The sequence below is a fragment of the Pseudophryne corroboree genome, chromosome 11, assembly GCF_028390025.1.
Source record: "Pseudophryne corroboree isolate aPseCor3 chromosome 11, aPseCor3.hap2, whole genome shotgun sequence".
Lineage (NCBI taxonomy): Eukaryota > Metazoa > Chordata > Amphibia > Anura > Myobatrachidae > Pseudophryne > Pseudophryne corroboree.
In genome coordinates this window covers 350,975,159-351,000,986 of record NC_086454.1, presented here as the reverse complement: position 1 = coordinate 351,000,986, position 25,828 = coordinate 350,975,159, and the positions used below count along the sequence as shown (strand labels likewise).

Genomic DNA, 25,828 nt, shown 5'->3' with positions numbered 1-25,828 from the left:
TCTCAGGGTGTCTCAATCGAGCCAGATGCATTAGGCCGTATGGCGCAAAGAATCTCAGGGTATGAGGACACACCTGTAATAAATGGATCCACGGGTGGATGTGGCAGAGGGTAGACAAGAAGACAAAAGAGAGGACTCTGTTCATTGGTGAGCACGGAGAGGAGAGTCTGTCAGAGGCGGCCATTTTGACTGGCCCAGAGGCAGCCATCTTAACCTAGGTTTTTAGGTGGTGGATCTGCCAGAGGCCATTCAGGTGGCACGTACACTCGAATTACCTGCCAGTGTCTCTTTCCTTCCCCAGCTGTCGGCATTGCAGGAACCATCTCAGGTAGCTGAACAGGATCGTCATTGAAGGGTGACTTAGTTATGAGGGAATGGCTAAATCGTTGGGGTCTCAATAGTGAGCCAGGGCTGTAACTATATGTCTCAACTTATGAATATTGCAGAGGTCTTACCCAATGCATCTTTGTGCCGGAGCATTATATTATATTACTGTTCATTTGAAGACGATTTTTGGGTGGGGGCTGCGCAATTACCAATGTTATCCACCGCCTGACAGAAAGTCACTTGTGCTGTCCTATCAGGAGAGTACCCTGTATGTGTATATACAGCATCGCAAGTCTCCCGTCTCTTACCTGCCCTGCAAATGTCATCTTGTAGCCGAGGTCCGAGTTGCAAAATATTTTTCAACGCTTCACATGCAGTTTTTAGAATGCAATATATATGTAAAGTAAGGCTAAGTGACATAAATTCCAACTGATGCCATTTGATATTGAATACAAGTTACCATTCTGAGGCAAGTGCTCTGTGCACACAAACGTGTACCTCTGGGGTTCAATTTATATACCTCCGTTCTTAGGGATTTGAGGGACTTCACGGTGCAATTAATATTTCTGTACAAGTATACGCCATTGATGCATACGGGTATATTTGCCAAGATGAGGCTTTTGCCAGCTGCTGCTTCTTGACGCTTATGAAATGTAAAACGCCACTAATATTAAGTGTAAGCTCTGTGTGGTGTTGATGTGTCAAGCGGTGAAAAGAGTGGAAATGAGAACCACGGTAGAGGTTGTCCGTGGCAACCAGTCAGCTCTGACTAAAGTACATTCTCTAAAATGATAGTTAGGAGCTGATTAGTTGCTATGGGCGAATTCTCCATTTTTTCACTGTTTGATACACCAGCCCCTTAATATAATCGCCGCTTTAAATTTCGCCGCCACTTCGTAAATATACTGTACCTCATATATTGATATGTAATGTAAAAAAAAAAAAAGATAAAAGTTTGAACTTACAAACGTGACACTTCATGTTGTCCAAAGTATGAGAAAGCGCCCAGGTGACCTGAAGCATAATTCTACCCCCGCCAAATAGTTTTGGGATTTTTTTTAATATTGTAAAAGAAATAAATAGCACATGTCACTTTAACGCTCTATTCACTGTATCTGCCGGGGTCCACAGTCCCGCGCTGCAGTCCACTCTCCTCTTCCCACCAGTCCGACGCAAGTTCAGGATGTGTTATTGACCTCTCCTCCAACTGTCCTATTCGCCAGGCAGTGCCGCCTTTTGGGCTCTATCCGGTTGAAAGTTTTCAGTGGCAAACGTTGGGACCGTCCTGGGTAAACAGGGACAATGGCCCTCATTCCGAGTTGATCGCTCGCTAGCTACTTTTAGCAGCCGTGCAAACGCATAGTTGCCACCCACGGGGGAATGTATTTTCGCTTTGCAAGTGTGCGAACACCTTTGTAGCTGAACTGTGTAAAAACAATTTGTTCAGTTTCTGAGTAGCTCTGGACTTACTCAGCCGCTGCGATCACTTCAGTCTTTTTAGTCCCGGAATTGACGTCAGACACCCGCCCTGCAAACGCTTGGACACGCCTGCTTTTTTCCAAACACTCCCAGAAAACGGTCAGTTGCCACCCACAAACGCCCTCTTCCTGTCAACTCCTTGCGATCGCCCGTGCGAATGGATTCTTCGTTAAATCCATCGCACAGCAATGATCCGCTTTGTACCCGTACGACGCGCCTGCGCATTGCGGTGCATACGCGTGCGCAGTAGAGACCTGATCGCTGCGATGTGAAAAACGGCAGCGAGCTATCAACTCGGATTGACCCCCAATGGGCGTTACATGCTAAGCAATGAATACATTTCTGCCGATAATACCTTTATGAACCATGCTGATTGCGGCATTTGACTATTTGCTTCTGAGCACACATCCGTACTTTGGGGAATAACTCCTACCCATTTGGGGTGTGTACTATGAGCATTTAACATCCTGCTCAGAGCACTTTGAGCCTTATTCAGCTTCAGTTGTAAAATTGCAAATCAGGACGATTATCGGACATCTGCGCATGCGCTACGACCACATTGCGACTGCGCAAAGCCGTAATGCGATTGCAGGGTCAGCAAAGTGCAATCGCATAGCGATTGCCAGGAAGTGATCGTTAGTGGGAGGTTACATGGCGTTTGTGGGGAGTGGCTGGGAAAACGCAGGCGCGTCGCGTCCGTTTTCAAGGCGTGCGTCTGCTGTCAGTTGCAATTGCTTCGACTTAAAACATGGCGCCCGGTGCGACTGCATCGTCGTTATTTTGAGTAGCCCTAGTTCAACGGCAACTGTCGATAATACTTGATTTCTGCGTATGCATCACGGTTATTACGCACAATGCGTCGGTGGGCGTCTTTTTCCTTTCTGGACGGCTCTTCACATGCGTTTTAGCAGAAGCAGTACTGAGAAAATCGCACTTTCTGTCTCCGTAGCAATCCGAGCTGAATGAGGTCCTTTGTACCTTTATACGATCTATAATTTCCTGTAGAAAAACCCATTTAAAGCGCCAGCCGAGTTACACTTGCCTTATCAGCGAGGGAATACAATTGCTCCTCTGTGGACGCCCTATAAATGCCTTACGCCCTCCTCTTAGACTCTCCCTGATTAGATGGGATGACATCACTTGCAAGGCTGCTCGTTTGGCTCTTGTTGGACTAGAAAGACGTCTTCCTTGAGCATATTGTGCCGGCACGTCTGGAAACCTAAGTAGTGCCTACATTACTCTCCGTCGGTAAAGTGATACTGACAGGGCCTGTTTGTGTTGATTTGTTTGTGTTCATCCTCCCCCCACCCGTACATCCCATTGCAGCCTAATTGTGATGCCGTCCCAAGCAGCAATATCGGAGTCATTTTCCACAACATTAGTTACAATTTCCTTCTGATCTTGCTGGTGAAACAATCCCATCCTGTTGGCTCCTGTGAGCACATAAACTTTGATTGCATTTATCCTTAGGAAAGCAATTCTGGCTAAATATATGCGCCCGGCACTGTCTCCGACATCCCCCCCCCCCCCTCCTCCTCCTGATGGGTAAACATTCCACAGGAAAAATTGTATTGGCGCAGGAAACAAAATCACTTTTACGGAGAGGGGAGAATGCTTCTTATTGAAATGTACGACATCTGCACTTGGCACCATAATAATAGCAATTTGGAGGGGAGCTGGTAAGCAGATAACAGACAGGCTTAGGGCAAACTGTTCCATCTTCCAGCATATAAGAAACTGCAGTCATTCCGTCTACAAGATTGAATGCACGGCTCTCGCTTTACCTCTCCTCTCTAGATTGTGGATTGCAATATAATGGGGACTGTTTTATGCTTTGATCATCATATTTTGCATGTCATGCCATGTTTTCTTATACACCATCTGATCAGTTTACCCGGCTGTGGCAGAGTTACAGACAGCAGCACCAGCTAAGGATCCTGTAACTGCCCCCGTTGGAAGCATGTTTGCTTGCCGTCCGTAGAGGAGGTCCCGTGTGGCCAGATCTCCTTGTGTGTTATGGTGGCTCCGCTACCTCACTCAGCTGCGCAATTCTGCTGTTTGGTTGTCTGTTGGACATTCCCGACAGCAGGAAATCGTGACATGAAGCACAATGACAGGTGGTTAGTCGCTGAGATTGTGGAAGAAATATATGACACACTTTATTGTTTGATGAAAAAAAAGTGTAGAATTCTCGTTGAGTTTGTCCCTTTAACCATAAGGATTCCACAAACTGTAATAGAAAACTCCCCTAACGCCTCATGGAGAAGCTCAGATTGCGCCCTCAATTTCACTAAGTTTGATGCTGCCTCATTTAGTCGTGAGTTTGTGTAAAATTTACATTAGTCTGGAATTACTCATTCCACTATGTAACACTCATATCACTGCCCCTGTCACATGCAGCCCTGTCCTCACTGACACATCACTCATCTCCTGATATACTCTGTGCTGCTGGGGACCCTGCTCCTCCCACTATATAACTCTCAGTCTGTGGCTTCCTGCTGCCCCCATTCCCCTCCTCACATCATGTCACTGCCCCTGTCACATGCAGCCCTGTCCTCACTGACACATCACTAATCTCCTGATATACTCTGTGCTGCTGGGGACCCTGCTCCTCCCACTATATAACTCTCAGTTTGTGGCTTCCTGCTGCCTCCATTCCCCTCCTCACATCATGTCACTGCCCCTGTCACATGCAGCCCTGTCCTCACTGACACATCACTCCTCTCCTGATATACTCTGTGCTGCTGGGGAACCTGCTCCTCCCACTATATAACTCTCAGTCTGTGGCTTCCTGCTGCCTCCATTCCCCTCCTCACATCATGTCACTGCCCCTGTCACGTGCAGCTCTGTCCTCACTGACACATCACTCATCTCCTGATATACTCTGTGTTGCTGGGGATCCTGCTCCTCCCACTATATAACTCTCAGTCTGTGACTTCCTGCTGCCTCCATTCCCCTCCTCACATCATGTCACTGCCCCTGTCACATGCAGCCCTGTCCTCACTGACACATCACTCATCTCCTGATATACTCTGTGCTGCTGGGTAACCTGCTCCTCCCACTATATAACTCTCAGTCTGTGGCTTCCTGCTGCCTCCATTCCCCTCCTCACATCATGTCACTGCCCCTGTCACATGCAGCCCGGTCCTCACTGACACATCACTCATCTCCTGATATACTCTGTGCTGCTGGGGACCCTGCTCCTCCCACTATATAACGCTCAGTCTGTGGCTTCCTGCTGCCTCCATTCCCCTCCTCATATCATGTCACTGCCCCTGTCACATGCAGCCCTGTCCTCACTGACACATCTCTCATCTCCTGATCTACTCTGTGCTGCTGGGGACCCTGCTCCTCCCACTATATAACTCTCAGTCTGTGACTTCCTGCTGCCTCTATTCCGCTCCTCACATCATGTCACTGCCCCTGTCACATGCAGCCCTGCCCTCACTGACACATCACTCATCTCCTGATATACTCTGTGCTGCTGGGATCCTGCTCCTCCCACTATATAACTCTCAGTCTGTGACTTCCTGCTGCCTCTATTCCGCTCCTCACATCATGTCACTGCCCCTGTCACATGCAGCCCTGTCCTCACTGACACATCACTCATCTCCTGATATACTCTGTGCTGCTGGGGACACTGCTCCTCCCACTATATAACTCTCAGTCTGTGGCTTCCTGCTGCCTCCATTCCCCTCCTCACATCATGTCACTGCCCCTGTCACATGCAGCCCTGTCCTCACTGACACATCACTCATCTCCTGAAATACTCTGTGCTTCTGGGGACCCTGCTCCTCCCACTATATAACTCTCAGTCTGTGGCTTCCTGCTGCCTCCATTCCCCTCCTCACATCATGTCACTGCCCCTGTCACATGTAGTCCTGTACTCACTGACACATCACTCATCTCCTGATATACTCTGTGCTGCTGGGATCCTGCTCCTCCCATTATATAACTCTCAGTCTGTGACTTCCTGCTGCCTCTATTCCCCTCCTCACATCATGTCACTGCCCCTGTCACATGCAGCCCTGTCCTCACTGACACATCACTCATCTCCTGAAATACTCTGTGCTTCTGGGGACCCTGCTCCTCCCACTATATAACTCTCAGTCTGTGGCTTCCTGCTGCCTCCATTCCCCTCCTCACATCATGTCACTGCCCCTGTCACATGCAGCCCTGTCCTCACTGACACATCACTCATCTCCTGATATACTCTGTGCTGCTGGGATCCTGCTCCTCCCACTATATAACTCTCAGTCTGTGACTTCCTGCTGCCTCTATTCCGCTCCTCACATCATGTCACTGCCCCTGTCACATGCAGCACTGACACACTCCCACGAGTGGACAGGTCACTGCCTAATAAATCCAGTATAGTCCAATGATTTGTACCAAAATAATAACACAAATGTTATGTGTAAATGCTGTGTATTATGAATGTGTATACTCCTGTAACCCTGGCCCTTGCGCAGTCATTTCCTGGCGTGTGAGGAAGGGTTAATGACATGCGGACGCTTATAACCAGGAAGCTGTTTTATGCACTTTCCAGTAATGCTGCAGTAATTGAGTCAGGAGGAGCGGGTTATCCTGCGTGGAAAGATCGTTACTCATTACTATGGATCTGAGCTCTCGTGCTGTATTCCATTTCCTGTGGGGGGAACCAAATGCAGATTGCACACAGCTGGAGACTCCCTCCGCCCCGACTGATGAGGCCGCTCAGTGTCCAGTCTTCCAAGAGCCGTACAGCGTGGCCCAGACAGGGCAGTGTTTCATTTGCATGGCTGGAATTACATGAGACCTCGTTATCACTCTGTAGTGTGCTATTCTATATTGCTTGTACATTTCCTGTTGTATTGTCTCTGCCAATAGTCACAGACCGTGAGTGTGCCCTACACCAAACTAAGGGGTGTGTTGGTTATTTGCTAGATAGGGCTTTCTCCGGTGTTAATATTTGCCGGGTCGCACTGGTGATAGTTTCCACATCCAAGCTTATTTATAGCTACAGCTGCATCTCGTTATGTTAATGAAAAAAATGCCTTATTTAAATAAATCGTTTTTCAGTGCTAAATCCTTGAAATATATAGTATATATACTCTCTGTCATTTGCCGGGTCACTGGCAGTTGCTGGGGTTTTCTCTTCTCTTTCTCCTCTTTCTCTCTCTCCCCCTTCACACCCTGGTTTCTCTTTCTTCCTCCCCCTCTTTTCCTGTGTTTTTACTGAAAAAAATGCTTTCTTTAATTAATGAAAGCATTTTTTAATTCATCATAACTTGCAATTGCCATCCGGCATCTGAAGACATCAATATCTCTCCTGGAGCAAGGCTGCGGTCCTAAGGACAGGATGTATCAAGCATCAATGCGATACATCGCTCACGCCACTTACTGTATGCATAGCGGTGTAAATACCGCTGGAGATTTGTAATTAAGATTCCAAAGGGCTGCTCTTCCGATAAGAACTGTCCTTTGTGATATGAAGACTTATGGGTGTATGACCTGGGATTTCTGCGCATGTGTTTTTTTAGTTGCTGTTGGTGCAGATTCAAAGATGGAGCGGACGGTGCATTGAGCAAATAGGGTAAAGTATGCTGGCTGCGGCTGTAACGGATCCTTACGTAACTACAACTGCTTCTTATGTAATTTTAACTCTGTAACCATATATATATATATATATATATATATATATATGTGTTATAACTGAATGATATATTGTACATATGTTACATTGTATGCATACCCTTTTAATATCAAATATATACATCTCCGAGCGTTGGACCTCAGCCTACAATGTGTGCGTGTACTTGTTTTCTCTTAAGGGATGTAGTGTTTGCGACCTACAGAGCACTTTTATCGTATATGGTAATAAGATGCGCCTTGCGTCTGCAGCATATATTAACGCTGGCATTGAAATGTTTATTTAGAAATAATCGGAAATTTACAGTTGGGGGAGTCTGGAATGACTGCTCTTGGATCCATACAGGGAACTATGCTGAAAGAAACCCATAGGCCGTATACCGCACTTACAGCACCAGCGGAGTCTTGGATTTTTGTTTGAAGCCCCATAGGGGTATGATTGGGCCGTGCGGGAAACAAATTGCGGTGCCGTTGACAACCTGCCCCCTTTCCCGGGTAATTGGATTGAGCCATAGTGTTGATCTGAACGTTGCTTTTCTTAATTTCGGCATTGCACCGGGCACAAAATGGGCACTATACATAACATTTAGTTTGCTTGTCTGACAGTCATGGCTGTTTCTGTACTTGTGATAAATATCGAGGACTTGAGTCCGCTCCACGTTAAACATATAGCAGTGTTTTTATTGTAGCGCTGGTAGGGACTGTGATATTATCTCGGTGTAAGAGCAGCAGGCATTTCACTATTTAGCTGCCCGGGTTATGCCATGGCCTTCTGGGTAATATATCACTGTCCAGCGAGCCGCTTATCATTGTGACAATGTAAGTAATGATCCCAGCTTTCTGCAACACGTAATAACTAAATAAACCGCATCAGACGTGTACCTTTCTGGAGAGCCGCTCTGTTTAACCACCTATTGATGTAAATGTCTTATTATGTGATTTAACCTAAGAGGAGATAATGTATCACCTCTCTCTTTCCTCTTCCCGGCCTCCGAGACGTTTCTGGGGAGTGGATGAAAGGAAAATGAGAATCTCATTTAGTTGCGCTGCATTGGTTTTTTTTTTTCCTTCTCTTTTTTTACAATTACACATCTATCATCGTAACTCTGCATTGCAGTGGCATTTTGCCTTTTCATTTCGTCAAAGCAGCGTCGGTATGAAAAGTCAAACTTTATTTTCTCGTTACGCCAGCCAGCATGAGAGCGTTGAAGGAGATACGTCTTCAGCTTTGTGACACGCGGGTCGGGGTGTTAAGCTCTGTTTTCAAATCTTCGCTTCCTACTTTGTGTACATATAAATTCTCTCTCGGAATGGATGTGAGATATACCTCCTGGCATTAGGAAAGCTTTATCATAAGAAGTCAGTGCACAGCAGCGCCGAGTCTGAGCAATCCGACAAATCCCCCTTCTTCCCAGAGCCGACTGGTATATATCGGGCTTCCGAAGTTTTTGTTGGGCGAAGATTAAATAGTCTTGTTAGCGGAAAAGAGACAGCTTATATAACTTTATTTTAGAGATTAAACGTGCTGCCGTAGCCTATAATGGGAATTGTGCAGATCTACCTCATCCCTAGAAGAGCCGCACAGACCGTCTGCTTGATCACTACCAGATAAGTGGCCAATTTGGCGGTGGGTGTACATCCCCAAACTGCGCTGACCTGCTTGTTCCGTTGCCAGACAGAAACGCTGAATAGCAATATTTACTATTCACTGTTACTAGTCCAGAATAAATCTGGACCCACACGTGTTCTGCCTTTCGCAATCCTGCCATTTCCTGTATATGGACTTTAGTCACCCTGAAAGCTACTATAACTCTCACTCATCATTTCCTGCCTGGATTACTGTAACCTACTCCTCTCTGTCCTCCCAATCTCCCACCATACCGCTGTCTAGTCCTTCCTTTACTCTGCCCTGTCCCATTTGACTCTCCCGCAGCTCTACCTCTGCTGCCCCTCTCTACCAGTCTGTCCACAGGAGCCTCCCTGTGCCACTCAGAATTAAACTCAAGCTCCTCCTTCGCAACTACAAAGCTCTCACCCGCACGGTTCCTCCTTACATCTCCAGGTGCATTCGCTCACACACTCCCTCATGTCCTACTTCACTCTGATAATGACTGCCACCTCTTCCCTGATCACCACTTCCCTCTCTCGTATTGTTTCTCCCCGGCTGCTCTTCACCTCTGGAATGCTTTCCCTCACTCCATTAGTCTCCCACCCAGCCCTTCAAGTTTGCCCTTCAAACTCATTTTTGCATTCTAGCTTGCCACCACTCTGTAGTCTTTGCCCTCCTCTACCCTCCTCCTTCCCTAAGGGTCCACCCATATGCCCTATAAATTATACATTACTTTGAGCAGGACCCTCTCTTTGTCTTCTGTACGTAGTTACACTAAATGCTCACTTTATGTATCTATGTGATTTATATAGTCTTTTTTAGTGTGAACTTAGGTATCTTGTTTTTTCCCCTTGTACAGGGCTACAGAACACTTGTTGTGACTTATTACTACAAAACAATAATAATAGTAATCAGAACTAGTGTAATTCGTGCTCAGTTATTATTAAATATTTGCGGGATATTCTTTAAAAACAGGGGATTTTTGATTTCTTCTGCACTCCCTCCATTTACACCATGACACTGCTTCCAGTGCTTACCCAGGACGGGGTCTTATCCTGGCAAGAGGTTTCCTGTAAATTCCCATGAAAATAATTAATTTTGACAATGAAAATGTAGCCCAAAAATATTTATCACATCTGCATTAAAAATGTGGATTGCGATAAGTATGTCCCAAAAGGAGAAGCTACTTATTCAGAGACCAAACCTTCTGCAGTAGTGAACAGTAACAAACTCAAGAGACTGGGAGAAGAACCGTTACATGGATAACAACTGTAGGTCCATAATGGAACATAGGTGCTGCCTCAGAGGTGGATGTTGTTTGGATTTACGAGCAGTTTCCTGATGGTTGGAGGAATGTGCAAGCATTGGAGATATAGGTCTGATTCTGGTTGGATTGCAAATTTTGCCAAGTAGCAGAATTTGCAATCCCTGTGATCGCATGCTAGCGGCCGCTCATCGCAGGACAATGCCGCAGAGCAAGCAGAATTGTTGCCCTCTCCCCTTCCTTGATCAAGCAGAAATTGCGATCGCACTGCAATTTCTGCTTGGTCGCAGAAATTAGGGTTGCCTCCTGCCTGCGCAGCTTGCCAGGAGTGTCCATCTCTGTATCGGCACCATAGACAACAACTGCAGGTCAACACTGAGTCCACCTCTAATTTAGCACCATGGACAACAACTGAACACTGATCCACAATGTGTCCACCTCTAATTCAGCACCATGGACAACAACTGAGCACTGATCCACAATGTGTCCACCTCTAATTCAGCACCATGGACAACAACTGAGCACTGATCCACAATGTGTGCACCTCTAATTCAGCACCATGGACAACAACTGAGCACTGATCCACAATGTGTCCACCTCTAATTCAGCACCATGGACAACAACTGAGCACTGATCCACAATGTGTCCACCTCTAATTCAGCACCATGGACAACAATTGAGCACTGATCCACAATGTGTCCACCTCTAATTCAGCACCATGGACAACAACTGAGCATCCACTTCTAATTCAGCACCATGGACAACAACTAGGCACTGATCCACAATGTGTCCACCTCTGAATCAGCACCATGGACAACAACTGCTGGTCAGCACTGATCCCCACTGTGTCCACCTTTAATTCAGCACCATGGACAACAACTGAGCACTGATCCACAATGTGTCCACCTCTAATTCAGCACCATGGACAACAACTGAGCACTGATCCACAATGTGTCCACCTCTAATTCAGCACCATGGACAACAACTGAGCACTGATCCACAATGTGTCCACCTCTGAATCAGCACCATGGACAACAACTGAGCACTGATCCACAATGTGTCCACCTCTGAATCAGCACCATGGACAACAACTGCTGGTCAGCACTGATCCCCACTGTGTCCACCTTTAATTCAGCACCATGGACAAGAACTGCAGGTCAGCACAGATCGCCACAGTGTTTCCACCTCTGAATCAGCACCATGGACAACAACTGAGCACTGGTCCACACTGTGTCCACCTCTGAATCTGCAGGTCAGCTCTGATCCCCACTGTGTCCACCTCTGAATCTGCAGGTCAGCTCTGATCCCCACTGTGTCCACCTCTAAATCAGCATCGTGGACAACAATTGCAGGTCAACCATATAGTTTCTTTCTGTTTTCTATAGGTATGTTGGAGTTTGCTATTATCTATACGTATAATAAAACTGTAAGGGTTCTGTCTGTACATAGAAATATACTTCTAGAGACTGCTCATGAACTATGGAGGCGAAAAAGAAAACTGGATGAATTTGGATGGCGTTTTCAGTATTGTATAGCTTAGTGACCTAACAAGAAACTGAGCTATGTATGATCTCGATGTGACATCCAAGAGAGGAGCAAAAGTAGAAAACCAGACTTTTGACGCTCTGCGTGTGCAGTGTGCAGGCTCCTCAAGTCCAAAATGACTATATGTTTATAACTATAGTATGTTGGTGTTTGGATCATGTTTTTGCGAAACTTGACTCCGCCCAAGTTATGCCACGGAACCCGACTGCAGAGGAACCTAATTGAGGCAGAGATGTAGCGCAGGTGAGACCTCGTATACCCCTTATCCCCAACCATTTTCCTTTTCAATTCAAGCATCTGCGGTTTCCTGTAAAATGTCTGCTTCACTGTAACGATTAACAAGTCGCAGGGTCAAACGCTCAGGGCTGCAGGCGTAGAACTCAGGACCAGCTGCTTCTCCCATGGGCAGCTTTACGTGGCTTGCTCACGAGTCAGTAGCCCCAAGCATCATTTTGTGTTACTCCCTGAGGGAAAAATGGAAATCTTATTTACAAAGAAATGTTGTGATCGATGTGTAAAATATAAAATACACATCACAATATTATATGGCACTACTGTCTTTGTAAAAAAAATTCTGCTGAGCAATAACAGACATACACACAAGCAATTGCTAGTTGTTATTATTATTAATATTATCATCATTATTATTATTATTGCAGATGTTTATCTTTATAGATATGTTTTTCATATTCACTAGAATGTCTGGAATATAGTAGTTGGACCTTCATGAACATGGGGAAAAGAAATGTTATTTTAGTAAAAGTAAAGCACTAGATATAAAGTAGAATTTCAGGTTCTTTTCAGCAGTTTTTTCCCGTGTTTTGGGTAAATGTTAAACTTTTGCTGTAATCCCCTGTAAGTAACGCTTACGGCTCGTTGGCAGATGATAGCGCTTTATAAATCAATAACAATAATCCGCTCAAGGTTGCGATTTTTTTTGATAATGGTTCTTTTTTTTTTTTTTCCTTTTCTTCTTTTTACTATTTTTTTTTTCTTGTAGGCTTTATAGATTATCCTCTAAATCCAACTCTGTCACAACAGAAGCACCTTTTGGAAGATGTTAACATTAGCCCATTAGCCATGGCCCATTAGCCCAGTGCAGGAAATTGTAGTAATAGGACACAATTCTACATCATTTATTATAAACCATCTTTATGACAACAACAGGTCCCTCTATAACATCTCAGTGGGGTTGAACCTTTGACTATTTCAAAATCTTGATTTTCTTCTGTAGGCATCTGTGGGTACATTTGCTTTCTGTTGAACTCAGTTGTCAGGCAGATGGTCTCACATTTCTTCTACAGTGCCCTGGAATAATGCAAAGATCATGGCTAATAGATTGTAATGTATCCAGACCATAGGCAGTTGGTAGAGTTTGTGCTTCTTTTGGTGAATTGCCAGGTTTTGGTATTCAGCAAATATGGCGCGTGCTAAAAGACCAAACAACTCTGCTTTAGGGGTATATTCAATTAGGGTCGGATCCATTCTGACATGCATTTGTCGGAATGGATCCGACAACCCCTATTCAATCTCATCTCAATTCGACTTTAAAAAAGTCGAATTGAGATGAGGGACCCAGAGGAGGAGAGGGGGGGGGGGGAGCCGCCGGGAGACCAGCGGGGACAGCCGGCGTGCAGACGGAGGAGATCAGCGCTACAGTAGCGCTGCAGGAGGATGTCGCACAGCCGCCAGACCTCACGGCAGTGTCCACCCGGCTCCAGCAAGCGTGACGCAAGCGTGACCTCAGTTGCTGGAGCCGGGTGGACGCTGCCGTGAGCGGCGCGGCTGTGAAACATCCTGCTGTAGCGCTGATCTCCCCTGGCTGCCCGTGGCTGTCCCCCGTCTCCCCGCGGCTCCCCCCCCTCTCCTCCTCTGGGTCCCACATCTCAGTCCGACATTTTTTTATGTCGGTTTTGGCCCCGTTTTCGACACAAGCACGTGGATCGGCAGCTATTCCGCCGATCCACGTGCTTTTCGACAAGTCGAATTCCTCGACTTGTCGAATATATTGAATAGGTTGGAACCCCTTCCGACCTAAAAAAAAGTCGAACACTGCCGTCTTTTCGACAGACGGCAGCTTTCGACGTCAATTGAATATACCCCTATGTCTCATCTGTCCAGAACACTTTCCAAAATGATTCTGCTTTGATCAGATACAACTTTACAAATCTAAGATTTATGATTATATTTAGTATTTTATTTTTTTTGAGAGCGAGAAGGGGCATTTTGTGTGAAGTGCCTGCGGGCATCGCCACAGTGCGTGACTTGCCACATACTGTATATGCCGGTTATGCTAGCGCCAGCATCACATCAGTGCAAGGGAAATCTTATGATGCCGGTGGACACAATGTGCTGTTCTAAAGCGGCACATTGCGCAAATCCCGAAGAACTGTATTTCTGCTTTTTTTCCTTTCTGCTGTGCTTGGCACAAATAAATGGTATCTGGATAATAGATAGCCCGTGTCTAGGTAGGCGGTCAATTGGTCGACAGGTACAAAAGTTCAACAGATAAAAGGTCGACAGGTTCAAAAAGTTGACATGACAATGACCGTCAGACAACTGGTCGACATGTTTTTTTGAGATTCGTACATGTTTTCCCAACATTTTATTTACTTTCCACGTGGACGGCGATTGGGAATAGTAACCTGTGGTGAGCCCAGCGAACCTACGAGGATATACGTTTTTACTGATGGGGGTCACGTATTACTAAACATACAAGATTTGACTTAAAAAATTGTCATGTCGACCTTTTTTGCACCTGTCAACCTTAGCCAGTGTTGACCTTTCACCTATCGACCTTTTGTATCAGTTGACCTAATGCATGTTGCCCATTTGGTGTCGACATGTTGACTGTCGACTTCTTCTCTTCCACACCCGGTACGCATTACCCTCCTGATTGAAATGACAGCAGTAAAGGGAGCTCTTCATTTTTCCGCACATGGCGCCACTGTGGCGGAAACGAAGAATAAATGATTTGCCCTCCACTATAAAGTAGCCTTTATAGGAGTACTGCTATACGCCAGGGTATTCCTGTGGACGGTCAAGTTTAGGGGGTCCTGTCCCGTCTCGGGAACACGGATGCATTGATTTTGAGAAGCCAGCGTTTCAGTGCAATAGATGGAGAGAGATCCGGTCTACAGGCATCCTATAGGAGATTAGATTATGTACTGTAGCAAATGGTTTCATAGATGGCTATCTGGAATAGCCTTCGTAAATCAATTTGGGATCATTAGAGCTCCATTCGCAATTGATTGGGAACGTAATAGAACTCCCTCAAGTACAAATATATTTTGATCCGCTTTGTAACAGGATCCGGCTGAGGTTTCACCATCCCCTGCATCGTTACATCAGATGTACAGGAATCCTTCCCATATCATGCCTGGGCTTTCTTCCCCAAACCTCATACCTCAGAGGTGGGATACCTCCGTTGTGGCTCTTATTATTTCAACATTCCTGATGTTCTCTGCCGTAAGTTAATACTAGGCATTGCTTGCTTAATGCCTGATGCACGGGTGCTGGGAAAATGAAAGCGTTAAGAGTCTTTAACAATAATAAAAAAAATGAACAGATATATTGAAATTTCAGACAGGCTTTGGTGCTTCTATCCTGCACGGTCTCTTGCACTCGTGCAATAATTAGGATTCTAATTCTCTTCATTTAAAAGCTCTGATTAGCTCCGTTCCTGAAGCGAATGTTCTTGTCGCGCTCCTGAGCTGGTCGTGCCCCCCCCCCCCCCTCCTCCCTTTTACGCTGTTACTTTTGGCCTCATTATCTCCTACGATTGTAGGCTCGGGGAACGGATGAAAGGAGATGTATAAAGCTTTATATTAAATAATTCTCTTAAGCTTTCTTCTCACATTCCCGGAAAAGGTGACGTGTAGAGACATATTGTCACCGAGGCATGTGGCACATGAAAGGAAACTGTCTGCCTATTATGGGGAAAATACTGGAATAGAATGGAGACCTGTGAGTGATTCGTAGAGTGTCGTTCTGTAGAGACACGTGGGCTGCATTGTGCCCCAGTGACATGTGATGGGTCCTTTATATTATAGCGGCCTACTCATGTGTGGTCTCTCCGCTTATGGAAGGCCGTCCCTCTGTTTGATGTAAAGCCTCATATACCCCGTCCTATCCGTCCTCTCACGTTCCCTCTCTTTATTCATGTTCAGGCATGGTGTCAGAGCCTATTGTAGTGATTTTCAGATTGGCGGTTTCGGCTTGTTCCCACCTGTGGATGGATACCTCCTGCTGCGGCCCTCTTTATAATGCTTGATATAACTCCCCCTAGGAAAGCTGTGAGGTACCGGAATGTAGAGGAATGTGGCTCAACCTCCAAACTAATTTTTGCCACTAATCAGCATAAGAAGGGGCGTGGTTATGCTGCATAATGTGTGGCCACACCCCCTCGTGGGTGTGTCAGCACTTCAGAAGAACACCCTTTCAACGCTTACTGCGACCAGAACATGTAAAACTAATTAACGTCATTTATTATGAACTGTTAACAAGAAGTAGGAATAAGAGAGTGCACTTTCACACCAGAGAGGACAGGGTGATAAATTATGACACAGTGCCACCTACTGTCCCTCCAGCATAGCTTTCAAGCAACACTCAGTCTGCAGCTGTTGCTATACTCCCAACAGTATACAGCATAGTGCAGTCTGAAAGCTCCTTTGGAAGAGTGACTGTGCGGTCTATGTAGTAAGGCTTGGAGAGAGATAAAGTACCAACCAATCAGCTCATAGCTGTCATGTTACAGGCTGTGTATACCTCACAGGTTTCCTGCTGTATATACTGTATCAGACGTAGTCTGTCCAGGACAGAGCATAGCAGAAATAGCGTTTTGAATAAAATGCACGCTTCTGGGCAATTGAGGGTTAGACCGGGTACTCACCGGCGCAATATCCGCACAATCTGTCATATTGGAATGACAAAATGTGCATATTTTGCAGTGTGTATGCCCAATTGTGTGCTTTTGCTGGTCGCACACGATATCTTCTGGTTGGCCATGTTTTACGGCCAATCAGAAGATATTGTGTGCGTTGCGGGGCAGTGTAATGATGGTTGGCACGAGGTATCGTTATGTCATTCAGTATCTTGCACAGTGTGTATATGTACAGGCAATCCGGTCCAGGACCAAGGGAGTTCTTCCCACCCATTGTCCTGATTGCCTATCGAGCAGGTGTGTACTCGGCCTTACGGCTGGGGGAACCCATTTTGTTCTTTTGCTAACTACATAATGCATGGGGCATTATCTGCTCATCTATCCATACCCCATTGCTCCAGACTGTTGCTAGTGGCAACGCTCTGTATTTTAATGCACTTCCCTGACCCACTTCTTCCCCAGACTGCTTACGTCCAGGGCAGCCGTGACCTTCACAGACCCTGGCCATTGTCTTAATGCAACTAGTGTGATGTTACGGGAGAGGTGGGGGTGGCTGATTGGAAACCGGTGGCGGAACATTCCGCTGCATGATACACGTGCGGCTCCAGGCCACCGCAGCGACAGTAGCATATTACTAGATGTGCGGACCAGTTACCTCGCAGACATCCTGCTCAGCACAGATAATAATATTACGGGTTAATATCCTTTCTCCTCTGTGCTGCACGGCTTCCTGTAGCTGTATATTGATTCAGCAATACCAGATAAGGTGCCGGACACTCTCCGACCACTCAGGATTCTATTAAATAATACTCAGATAAACTATATCGCTGTCATTGGCCAGGAATCGCCAGGCTCCCGGTATTCTGCAGAAATAATTATACTAAGTAATTACATCATTAAAGTAAATCTCACATTGATTGTAAGACAAATGTCACATCATCCAGGACATTGGAATCTCCATTTTTTAGCGAGATGAAATTTATTATAAAGGGGGGTCATACCGAGTTGTTCGCTCCCTGTCGTTTTTCGCAGCGAACAGGTACTACTGCACATGGGTATGCACCGCAATGCGCAGGCGCGTCGTAAGGGTACAAAGCGGATCATTGCTGGGCGATGGATTTAACGAAGAATCCATTCGTGCAGCCGATCGCAAGGAGATTGACAGGAAGAGGGCGCTTGTGGGTGTCAACTGACCGTTTTCTGGGAGTGGTAGGGAAAACCGCAGGCGTGTCCAAGCGTTTGCAGGGCGGGTGTCTGACGTCAATTCCGGGACCAAAAAGACTGAAGTGATCGCAGCGGCTGAGTAAGTCCAGAGCTACTCAGAAACTGCACAAAACTTTTTTTGTCCCGCTCGGCTGCACACGCGTTCGCACACTTGCAAAGCGAAAATACACTCCCCCGTGGGCGGCGACTATGCGTTTGCACGACTGCTAAATGTAGCTAGCGAGCGATCAACTCGGAATGAGGGTCAAAGTTGGAAATAAATGAAACATGGTTTCTTTGCATACTTTGTGGTGGATTCGGCCATACTGTATTTGGATAGCCCCTATCCCCTGACTACTATTTGTGAATTTAAGTGGGACAATTCCGGTCTCTAGGCGCGTCCCGGACAGCTCAGACATTTTGTGATTACTGGCGGTAATATTGGGACTATATAACCTGCAAGCGCCTATGGGGGCACTTTAAAAATTTATTATTTTAAAGTTGTCTAATAGATGTGTAGTCATCTGCGCTAAAGATGACCAATGCGTGTTTTATATATACACTGTCTTATATATACACTGACATATATACACTGACTTATATATACACTGACACTTATATATACACTGACTTATATATACACTGACATATATACACTGACTTATATATACACTGACATATACACTGACTTATATATACACTGACTTATATATACACTGTCACATATATACACTGACTTATATATACACTGACACTTATATACACTGACTTATATACACACTGACTTATATATACACTGACATATATACACTGACTTATATATATACTGACATATATACACTGACATATATACACTGACTTATATATATACTGACATATATACACTGACTTATATATATATACTGACATATATACACTGACATATATACACTGACTTATATATACACTGACATATATACACTGACTTATATATATACTGACATATATACACTGACATATATACACTGACTTATATATACACTGACATATATACACTGACTTATATATATACTGACATATATACACTGACATATATACACTGACTTATATATACACTGACACATATATACACTGACTTATATATACACTGACATATATACACTGACTTATATATACACTGACATATATACACTGACACATATATACACTGACTTATATATACACTGACATATATACACTGACTTATATATACACTGACATATATACACTGACTTATATATACACTGACACTTATATATACACTGACTTATATACACTGACATATATACACTGACTTATATATACACTGACATATATACACTGACATATATACACTGACATATATACACTGACTCATTTGTCCCTGAAGACGGGGTGTAGTCCCCGAAACGGCGTAGGACTCTAATAAAGCCACTTTATTTCATCATTTCGACTGCTGAGTGCCGCTGACTTCCTCTTCTAATTACACTGACACTTATATATACACTGACACTTATATATACACTGACTTATATATACACTGACATATATACACTGACTTATATATACACTGACTTATATATACACTGACACTTATATATACACTGACATATATACACTGACATATATACACTGACTTATATATACACTGACATATATACACTGACATATATACACTGACTTATATATACACTGACATATATAAACTGACTTATATATACACTGACATATATACACTGACTTATATGTACACTGACATATATACACTGACATATATACACTGACATATATACACTGACTTATATATACACTGACATATATACACTGACATATATATACACTGACATATATACACTGACTTATATATACACTGACATATATACACTGACTTATATATACACTGACTTAGCGTTCATCAGTTAAAACAACAGAATTTAGAGAAAATAAGCCCTAGCCATGATCCGACCAGTATCCGGACTCTAGGTCGACACCAATTAGGTCGACACCACTTATATCGACACCAATTTGTCGACACACCTTATGTCGATGTCAGAAATAGGTCAACACAGGCAAAAGGTCGACGTGGCATGAGCAAGGTCAACATGGAAAAAGGTTGACATGCGTTTTTCAATTTTTTCCCGTTTTTTTTAACTTTTCATACTTTACGATCCCCGTGGACTACAATTGGGAACGGTAACCTGTGCCGGGCGCAGCGGTAGTGGAACGAAGCACCATGCACTAAGCGAGGGGACACGGTGCACTAATTGGGGTTCCTCGTCACTTTACGAAGTAAACGACACCAAAAACAGTAGAATAAAAACCTCACGTCGACCATTTTCCACGTCGACATTTTGGCCGTGCCGACCTGTTTCTGGTGTCGACATAATGTGTGTCGACCAATTGGTGTCGACCTTGAGTCCCAGACCTGATCCGACCTACGTTCCCACCCTCATTCAGACAGAAACATGGCCACTTACCAACCTGGACAGCCCCGCCAATATAAGGGACCGTTGAAGAGTACTCAATGGTTTTTACTGTCACAACTGTTGCACAAGCATGCTACTGGGCAACAGGAACCCCCCTCTAAGTGTGCCCATGATATTATTGTGCAGTATTTTAAGTAGTAATGGTGACTCCAAATGCGGTGCAGCTGTTCTCTTGTTCTTCCGTTATTAGAGAGATTTACTGTGCTGTGATGCCATATGCACATTTTGTGTTACTACATACAGGGGGTCATTCTGACCCAATCGCACGCTGCAGTTTATCACAGCGGTGCGATCGGGGTCAGAACTGCGCATGCGCCGGCGCCGCAGTTCGCCGGCACATGCCAGACGGCTGGAGGCCGACGGGCTACTACAATCACCCATGCCTGATTGACAGGCAGAGGCGTTTGCTGGGCGGGAGGGGGGGGGGGGGGTGGAACAGCGGCGTTTGCAGGCGTGGCCGGACCGAACGGGGGGCAGGGCGCAGCCGCTGCGTGACGTCACCTGCAGCCGCTACGAGCCGGGGAGCGGTAAGTAGCTCCCGGCCAGCATGCTAAAGCTGCGCTGGTTGGGAGCTGCTCTTGAAGTGCAGAGGCATCGCCGCTGTGTGATGCCTTTGCACTTCTCCAGGGGGGGTGGCACTGACATGCGGGGCGGACTAGCCCTGTGCTGGGCGTCCCCCCGCGTGTCATTGTGAATGATCGTAGCTGTGCTAAATTTAGCACAGCTACGATCATCTCAGAATGACCCCCACAGTACATTGTGAGATTAAACTGGAATTTAGGGGGCCAAAACACTCTGATCCTCATTGCTGTGTGAAGTACTGTAATGCTTTCTAGGTTGCCAAATAACTGGAAATATAAGGTGACATCCAGCTGCCAGTTTTGTAAACTTGCTTTTGCACTGTTTTATAGAATAACTTATGGCAGGACAGACAGCTTTTTAATATTGAATGACGAATCATCTCGAGTTGGATATGTCAGGATTAATGGAACATGGCTCTAGAAAATCCAACGTATTTAGCAGGAAATGAGTTAGCGCTGTTTATGAGCCTATCAATATGCATCAGTGCCATTGGAATGTCCTTTGCGCACCTTTGCAGAGGCTGTTGGGAAACGGTTAGATGTTTACCTGAATTTATTGAACTACACAATGGTAAATGGCACAAAGGGGGTAATTCAGACCTGATTGCTAGCAGGCGATTTTTGCACTAGTCGCCGCCTACAGGGGAGGGTATTTTAGCTGTGCAAGTGTGCGATCGCATGTGTAGCAGCGCTGTACAAACTGATCTTGTGCAGTCTCTGCGCAGCCCAGGACTTACACAATCGCTGCGATCACTTCAGCCTGTCCGGGACCGGAAATTGACGTCAGCAACCCTCTTTGCAAACGCTTGGACACGCCTGCGTTTTTCCAACCACTCCCCGAAAACGGTCAGTTGACACCCACAAACGCCCTCTTCCTGTCAGTCTCCTTGCGAACGCCCTTGTGAATGGATTCTTCGCACAAACCCGTCGCTGAGCGGCGATCCGCTTTGTAGCCGTTCGACGCGTCTGCGCATTGCGGTGCATACGCATGCGCAGTATAGACCTGATCGCCCGCTGTGCGAAACGCAGCCTAGCGATCGGGTCTGAATTACCCCCAAAAGTCACATGGTACATGCAACGCCGACTTTCAAAACTTGGAAGATATTAAGAGGTTGTATTGCACACAGCTAAATGTAACAAATGATTTATTTTTGTATTGCAAAGGTAAAGTCTGAATAAGAGGAGATGTAATAAGAGCTGTGTGAGTCATCAGTAGTTTGAACTTGTTTCCCAAGAGAAATCAATGAGGTTTTATAGATTTTTATTTTCTTCTAAGCATCATTAGCTGACCTTGGAAATTATACAAAAAAGCAGAAATAAGCAAACATATAACATTATGCAAATATGCAAACTGAATTATGTCTATATCGGCTTTATTTCACCTGGAAAAGATTGTTCAAAGCCGAGTCTCAAATATGACCTTCCTAAAAAACAAAAATTCTCATTTGCTTAAACATCCTACGTCCTTAGAGAGAACTACAGTAATACCCCTTTCACATCGCACAAATAACCCGGTACCGACACGGCATATTGCCGTGTCGAACCGGGTCAGTGTGCGATGTGAAAGCACACTGGCCGATTTAGCGGGTCGCCTGACCCGGTAAATCAACCCGGTAAAAAAGAAGGGTTTTACCCGGGTTGATTACCGGGTCAGGTGCGGTGTGAATGGGAACCGTGTCGATGCGACACGGTTCCCATTCACAAGATAGGGAGAGGCGGCGCTGGAGATGAGCTCATCTCCCGACGCCGCCTCCACCCCCGCCCCTGCTGCTGCTGCGCGCTCCGTTGTTATGGCAACCGACCCGGTATATTGCCGGGTCGGAAAGAGAGCAGCGGAGTGCAAATGCCAAATCCCACCCGGTAAGTACACGTTTGTCTTACCGGGTAGGATCCGGCATTTGCAGTCTGAATGCAGCATTAGCAATCTTATCGGGATCCGGTCTCTAGGTCGACAGTAACTAGGTCGACACTATCTAGGTCGACCACTATTGTCGACAGTAACTAGGTCAACAGGGTTTCTAGGTTGACAGGGTCTCTAGGTTGACATGTTCTAGGTCGACAGGTCAAAAGGTCGACATGAGTTTTTCACGATTTTTTTTTTAATTTTTTCATACTTAACGATCCACGTGGAATACGATTGGGAACAGTAACCTGTGCACTAATTGGGGTTCCCGGTCACTCTACGAAGAAAGCGACACAAAAAAACCATTAAAAATCATGTCGACCTTTTGACCTGTCAACCTAGAACATGTTGACCTAGAGACCCTGTTGAACTAGCATCCCTGTCGACCTAGTTACTGTCGACCAATATTGGTCGACCTAGACACTGTTACCCTAGTTACTATCTACCTTCCAGGCCACACCCATCTTATTAAGGGTCTATTGAATGTTTTGTACGTTTTCTGATAATACCAAACTTTTTAAGTTTTTGTCTTCTAATTCTTAGGGGTGGGGCATGCAATTAGCTCTGGTTATCTCGGAGCTGTTGATTTCGTCCCACCCGCCTATTCAGTTGAGGCCGTTTCCACCAGTTTTTTAGGGAAATTTTCACCACTGCTTCTTCACCTTTTTTTTTTCCATAGTGAAAAGGCATTGGCGAAAAACGCCGCAAAAAACGGCCTGTGTTTTCACCGCACAAATGAGAAAACACGTGGATTCGCCAAGCCACATGTTTTTCCTTCCTGCTGAATTTTTCGCCTAGGCGGAAAAATAACCGGCCCTGCTGTTGAATAGGGCGAGTCCCCATTTGCCTTAAAAATCGTAAAAAGTCCAGTTTTATCGCCTAGGTGAAAAAAGTGGACCTAATTGCATAACCCCCGTAATTGTGAGTGGGGGCGGGTCTAGTGATGTGCAGACTTGCCCCGCCCCTTGCACTGGCAAGCAGCGTTTTCTCTCCAGGCTTCTCCCGGAGACGACGTTTTTAATGTAGGAAGCTATGATCTCGTTACGGCCCTGCCCCATTGCAGCCATTTTGGGAACCAGCGATATAGGCCACAGTTGAAGAATATTTTAACATATGCCAATAGTAATATAAGAGTTTATAAGAGGGCTGCACTGGGGCCCCTACATACCCTTTCATGGGAACCAATTTAAAAAATTCATAACATGCCCCTTCTGCGGCCCAGCACTGTCTCTTTTCATGTGTTCATCCAGAGAATGGCTCTGATTGGTGCATAGCTCCAGTCATCCACTAATCCGCATTCTGACAACCATTCACTGCCTGGCTGCAGGCTGGGAGGCAGATAGAGAATGCGGCCTGGCCACTCCGATTGTGTGACCACCACCTGCCCCTATATTGGAGTATATTTTGCTGGTCTTACAACTGCACTGATTAAATTAGTCATTTTTAAATCCCTTCCAATAAGTGTTCTTAATGTGGCATACGGCGGTGGAACTACTCCCGGAGCGTCTCATGGGGCATGGCAGTGAGGTGGGCCTGGTGAATACTGCTCCACCCACTTTGTCGGCCACTGCCCCGCGGGGGCGGAGCATGTGCAGGGGAGCCCTGTTTGTTCTTTCAGTAGAATGTGTTGCCTACATTTATAAGACCCATATTTACTCATTAGCGGGCAGGAAATCTGGAGAGCACCGCTTTCTCCAACCATCAGCAAGGCATTATTCATGTTCGTCTGACGTGGGTGTCTCTCCTGTTGAGCAGCAGGAGGTCAGGGCTATTTATAATGATGGGGTCCCAGGGGAGAGATCTTCCGCAAGGTACTTACAGTATTGTTCCTGTAATGCAGGGGTGGGGAACCTTTTTTCTACCAAGGGCCATTTGGATATTTATAAAATCCTTCGGGGGCCATACAAAAATTATCAACTTAAAAATTAGCCTGACCCCAGTAGATATGCACCCATTAGGTATGACCCCTAGTAGCGCCGCTTACACACACACATTAAAAGAAAGAAAAAACACAATACTCACCAGCCCCGCTCCTGCTTCCAGACCCTTGCCCTCTGCCTGGCTGCCTGCTCCTCAGAACTATGGGAGAGACGTCATGACATCTCTCCCATAGCACCGCACAGGCACACACGCACACTGCCAGAGCCGGAAGCCGTAGCTCAGGAGTGAGCTCCTACCTCCGGCTTCTGCTGAGGGGAAGAAGCCAGGCGCCCGCTAGTAACAAAATCTCAGTGGGCGCCCGGCATCTCCCTTGGTTAGGTGAGCCTGTGAGGGCCAGATCAAGTGGCTTTGCGGGCCTTATACGGCCCACGGGCCTGAGGTTCCCCACCCCTGCTGTACTGTGATGGAACCATAACTGTCTGTAAGGAGCGTACAAGGTCATCTGTACAGAGGGCCTTCCACGAGACATCAAGCTTGACGTTTGGACGTCTCCTCGTTCACCTTTTCTCTGTTGGTGCCCGCAGGACGGCCTAGGCTGGCCGCACGGCGTCTGATGACCGTATTTTCACCCTTAATGGCTCTCTTGTTCAATATTTTACACGGAAGAGCCGCCAGTGGTCACGTTTGCAGCCAGTCATTTTATTGACCTGTTGTGGTGGAGAAAGATGAAGTCACTGAGCTATTTCAGGGCGATTACTAAACCTACAGATTGTGGGCAATAGAGAACCCGGGCCGCACAGACTCTCGGGTACCAGAATAAAATAACTGACCTATAAATCGCAGCATGCCTTGCCAGCCAGGTCTATTAATGTTACCTTATATCATCTACAGTATAACGCTGAACACCTGCCACGTGCAGCACACAACCCACCTCCTTCCTTGTGCAGACGACAGCCAAAAGTCTACATGACTGCGGTGGGGGGGACATAGAAGTGACACCGGAAGGCTAAATAAGGAAACAATATTACCGGCCATCAAATAAA

General features: G+C 45.8%; 1 protein-coding gene across 1 annotated transcript in view; it reads left to right on the top strand.

Annotated features, from left to right (window-relative positions):
- The window catches only part of CHST8 (carbohydrate sulfotransferase 8), a 475,169-nt gene that overhangs the window by 159,032 nt on the left and 290,309 nt on the right, over window positions 1–25,828 (top strand). The window lies entirely within an intron of this gene.